Source organism: Solanum tuberosum, unplaced genomic scaffold, assembly GCF_000226075.1.
Source record: "Solanum tuberosum cultivar DM 1-3 516 R44 unplaced genomic scaffold, SolTub_3.0 scf00545, whole genome shotgun sequence".
NCBI classification, from domain to species: domain Eukaryota; kingdom Viridiplantae; phylum Streptophyta; class Magnoliopsida; order Solanales; family Solanaceae; genus Solanum; species Solanum tuberosum.
The window spans coordinates 169866-175312 of NW_006239477.1; the positions used below are offsets into that span (position 1 = coordinate 169866).

The following is a 5447-nucleotide window of genomic DNA, read 5'->3' on the forward strand; positions in this document are numbered from 1 at the left end:
ATTTTTTGTTGTTGTTTTTTTAGTTTCAGGAGCTTATTTTTTATGGTTAAGATGTAGTATTTGTAGGTTATTAGTTGCTGATTTTGTGAGTTTTAAGTTGCTGTTTCTGCAGAGTTTTGGTTGCTATTTTTTTAGTTTTAGGTGCTTATTTTTTATGGTTAAGATGTAATATTTGCAGGTTATTAGTTGCTATTGTTTGGAGTTTTAAGCTGCTGTTTCTGCAGATTTTTTGTTGCTGTTTTTGCAGTTTTTAGCTATTATTTTGTTGCTTTTAGGTACTGAATTTTTGTGTTTTAAGTTGTTGTTTCTACTGTGATTTATCTACTATTTTTTCAATTTTTAGTTGCTGATTTTGTGAGTTTTAAGCTGTTGTTTCTGCAGATTTTTGGTTGTTGCTTTTTTAGTTTCAGGTGATTATTTTTTATGGTTAAGATGTAGTATTTGCATATTATTAGTTGCTGATTTTGTGAGTTTTAAGTTGCTGTTTCTGCAGAGTTTTGGTTGCTATTTTTTTAGTTTCAGGTGCTTATTTTTTATGGTTAAGATGTAGTATTTGCAGGTTATTAGTTGCTGATTTTGTGAGTTTTAAGCTGTTGTTTCTGCAGATTTTTGGTTGTTGCTTTTTTAGTTTCAGGTGATTATTTTTTATGGTTAAGATGTAGTATTTGCATATTATTAGTTGCTGTTTTTTGGCGTTTTCAGTTGCTGTTTCTGCAGATTTTTGATTGCTATTTTTTTAGTTTCAGGTGCTTATTTTTTATGGTTAAGATGTAGTATTTGTAGGTTATTAGTTGCTGTTTTTTGGCGTTTTCAGTTGCTGTTTCTGCAGATTTTTGATTGCTATTTTTTTAGTTTCAGGTGCTTATTTTTTATGGTTAAGATGTAGTATTTGCAGGTTATTAGTTGCTGATTTTGTGAGTTTTAAGCTGCTATTTCTGCAGATTTTTGGTTGTTATTTTTTTAGTTTCAGGTGCTTATTTTTTATGGTTAAGATGTAGTATTTGCAGGTTATTAGTTGCTGTTTTTTGGCGTTTTAAGCTATTGTTTCTGCAGAATTTTGGTTGTTGTTTTTGCAGTTTTTAGCTACTATTTTGTTGCTTTTCTGTGTTGAATTTTTGTGTTTTAAGTTGTTGTATCTACTGTGATTTATCTACTATTTTTTCAATTTTTAGTTGCTGATTTTGTGAGTTTTAAGCTGCTGTTTTTGCACATTTTTTGTTGCTGTTCTTTCAGTTTCAGGGGTTTAAGATGAAGTTTTAAGCTGTTGTTTTTGGCTGAATCTTTTTTAACTTCTTATGAAATTAATTGATTCATTCTATTGGATTTGAAATATTGAATTGCCAAGATGCCAAAGTTCAAGCGTTTACATAATAAACAAAACTCAGATCAATTAGTATATGATTCTCAAGGTGCGGAATCAACACATTCATTTCTCTAATCAACATCATGTCTGCCACCACATCAGACCACATCATTTCTGGCCACAACACATTGAGTCCTACTATTTCAGCCGACATTACAGGCGCCTCCAATATTTCAGCCTGTATCACAGTCATCTCAATCAGTTGACTCAGCATCACATTCAGCTACGATGGATCAACTTATGTCACAACTGGCTCCAACAGCTTATCCTACATCACAACCATCTCATTTAGTTCACTCAACATCACATCCAGCTTCAACAGAACAAGACTCGTCACAACAAGTTCCAACAGTTTAAGCTCTATTCAAAAAGCGTATTGGGCGTGAATCACAGTCATATTGGACTGTAGAAGCAATAGGTAAATAATTTTGAGTATCAGCACATATTCAATAACCATTATTTGTTTCTCTTATAGCTTCAATTTATATTTGTTTTTATTACAGATTCAGAAAACAATGTCAAAAGGCTCAAAGTAAAAAAAACATATGTGCTTAATTTATCAGGTGATGAACTTATTGTGGTTAATTTTGATTACCTGAATGAATCATTTGGAGAGGCTCGTAGCCTTCTTTCAGGCTTTTGTGGAATTTTAGCATGTGATTGCTCTTTATTTCCAATCAACTTTGAGAAGTGGTCGAGTGTGCCTATGTCATACTTAAATCGTGTCTTCAATCAAATTATAAAGGTATAAGCTTATAACTAGACTGTTACTCTATTTTACTTTTTGGTGAGAAAGATAATTGGTAATTTCAATATTATATTTACAACCAATAGATAAGCTAACTAATATTTTTTTCTTGAAGCCCAAGTTCTCCTTTAAGACAACAGAGTCAAATGCGCGGCAACATATTTATAAATCTATTGGAAAGAAGTGGGCTGCAAATAAGAACAACTTGTGAAAGTTAGTCGAAGACCCACTTAAAAGTAAGGTTGAGATTATTGATAATGTGCCAGATGGAATTCCACGAGATCAATGGATTTCTTTTGTTGATTACCAATATAAAGATTCAACAAAGGTACTTATGTTACTGTTTTTACTAGTCTTTATTATCATGTAGCTATTTGATTTTTTTAATTAAGTTTCGTATATTTTTTATAAGGAAATGAGTAGAAGAAATACTGAAAATCGAAAAAAACAGACAATTCCACACACAGGTGTCTCCTAAGAAAATGCTACGAGAAGGGCAGTAATGGTGATTAGTAAATTAACTTATTATGTATTCATTTTTGAGTAGTAAATTATTCTTATTTAGATTTTTTATCTATAGATGGCTGAAACAGGATAAAGACATGGACGAGCACAAATATATATTGCTACTCATAAAAATAAAGATGGAGTATATGTTAATGACGCTGCAAAAGAAATATGTGTAAGTTTCTTCATGAATTCTAATTGTATTTCAACAAGATAAAAAAAAAAGATAGGGCAATAGTTGTGAACTAGTTGATTAATTGATGGAGGTTATATAGACTCAATTCTTTGCTATTTAATTGTACTATGATGGCTTGTGGTCCCATACCTCTAACTACTCATGTTCTTATTACGTGTACATATAAGTAGTTTTTATCTTTCTGTCTTTACTAAGGTGATTTCAATATTACTGCTTGTTTATTTGCGGCATTGATTTTGTATGTATAGGAAAAAATTAAGCTAACTTTGAGACAAAGTACAATGGATGAGTCTCAAATTTCGCCAAATGATGTTGTTGATAAGGTTTTAGGAAAAGAGCACTCTGGAAGGGTTAGATGTTTGGGATTAGGAGTTGTCCCCAGTAAAGTTTTTAAACAAGTAAGATCGTGTTTTGGTGGTGCAAGTGCTTCAAGTAGTGAAGGCTCATGTTCGTCCCAATGCCAAGAGAACCACAATCAAATGATGAATGCTTGTAAGGTGTATATGATAATGAAAGAACGGATGATACCAGAACAATTTGCGGGGTTCTTTGCTTCTCCTTCGACAAATTCTTCTACAACAAATGTAAGTATTGTTCTTACATTTCTATTTTCATTTGATTTGTATATTGCTTCTCCTTTCTTTAATGCATTTTTTGTTGACATATATTAACTAATGATAAGTATAGTTTAAAACATAATATTTGCCAAGAATTTTACATTTTTTCATATCACTTAATTAATTTTATACTTTATTTTTTTATGCAGCCAAGTGATGCTGCTAGTGAACCAATTCCGCCTATGCACACAAGAAGATCATGCAGTGGTGATAGTAATCCTAGCCATGACAACCGTTGATTATATTGTAGTGAACCAATTCCGCCTATATTCTTAGCTAATTAATTTGATGACAAGATTGTGTGATTGGAGGGGATGTTAAAATGTTGGATTGGATATTTTGTGTTTAGATTTAGTGTTTGATTTTGATGAACATATTTGATGTTGACAATATCATTTTAGCGACTAATGATAATGCAATATTTTTGTGACTTTATGATATGTCGTTAAAGAATATATATTCTTCACCTTGAAACATATTTTCAATTTGATTATGGTCTATAGCTTAATTAGTGATTCTATAAATAATATATGAATAAAAGTATATTGAATGAATTGTAGAGCTTATGTGATTGCTCAGATTTTTCAATATAAGCAATTGCAAAATTGTGGAGGTTTTAAACCCCCCGCTATTTGTAACTGAAAAATAATATCAAAAGATTTAATTTTAAATTAGCGTGGGTCGACCTCCGCAAAGTAACCCCCGCTAATTGATTGTGGGGGTCAAAGAAAAACTGCCGCAAATTGCTTGCGACAACTCTTATTGTGGGAGTTTTTACAACTGCCACAATACTAGATTGCGGGGGTTTTAAACCCCCACAAACCTTAAAATTAACCCCCGCTATTTAAGCATTTTTTTGTAGTGTGAATTTCGGGCGACTACTCTCCACCCTCAAGAAGGCTTTTTAGTGGATCCATAAGGCTTCTGTTCCTTTCTTGTAGGTTTTGCATTGTTTAGTTGCTATGATTTCTACATTATTTTCTTCCTCTTTGTACTTAGATTTGCGATATTTGAGTCGAGGGTCTTTCAGAAATAGCCTAGCGTGAGTGACATTTCACCCCTAATCACAACTCACCCGCTGATTCTTCAACTTCAATCAATCGGACCTCCACTTAGTTTCACCTCTCTACCTTTATGAGAAGATCTACATGACTGCATACACTTTATTCTTCTCAGATTCCACTAATAAAATATCATTAAATATATTATCATTGTTATTGTATTCTTAAATGATATTATAAATATGAAATTATCCACAAAATATGACGACCAAGGAGGGGTAACAGCTCATAAATCAAGAAAAGAAAACATGTGGTTTGGAAAGGCAGAAAACGTATCTAGTGTGAAACGACAGACCTCGTGCAGAGGTAAATAAAAAAATGCACACACTAAGATGTGAAATAGATATAATATATTAGTTTTATCAGTCCTGTTGCCTGTTGGCTTGGGGATGTGTATTTGTACAATAACACTTAGATTTAGCATATCTACCACCAATTCATCAATGTCTAGCCCATACCATCATGCAACAAACCAAGCTGGCAAGTGGCAACTAACTGGTCCAGCACCATCAATATCCTACCATTAATTAATACAAATTATCGTGATTTCTAAATGTAGTTATCTCAAATTAAAAAAATAATTATTGTTTTTCTTCATTTAATTTTTAGTAGTAATTATTCTTAAAATTATGCGCACATTCATTAGAGATGATGACACAATATAATAGAATAAATATTCAAGAAAGAAAAACTATAACTTAAGGTATGATTGTCAAAATCCTCCTTAATTATGCTATTTTTTTAAGGCAGGTATAAAAGAGAAACATGAGATCATTTGAGACGGATGAAACATATATCCATCTAACTTTCATGTGCACATGCATTGATATATATATATTAACCCTCCACCCAAGAGCTTTCATGGTGACTCGAACTCACAATCGAGGATTATTTTGCATATTAGGGTAGAAGGTTATAAGTAGATATAGGCGGAAGCATAATATGTACTATATCT

General features: G+C 32.0%; 2 long non-coding RNA genes across 2 annotated transcripts; both read left to right on the plus strand.

The window, feature by feature from the left end:
- The first annotated feature begins 1698 nt into the window (after positions 1-1698).
- LOC102604499 (uncharacterized) lies at positions 1699-1896 on the plus strand. Its single transcript, XR_368787.2, has 2 exons — positions 1699-1781; positions 1867-1896. It is a non-coding gene; the product is annotated as an uncharacterized lncRNA (long non-coding RNA).
- A 199-nt stretch (positions 1897-2095) lies between these two features.
- LOC107058594 (uncharacterized) lies at positions 2096-2551 on the plus strand. The gene is made up of 3 exons (XR_001472153.1): positions 2096-2108; positions 2227-2439; positions 2524-2551. It is a non-coding gene; the product is annotated as an uncharacterized lncRNA (long non-coding RNA).
- Positions 2552-5447: the final 2896 nt, after the last annotated feature.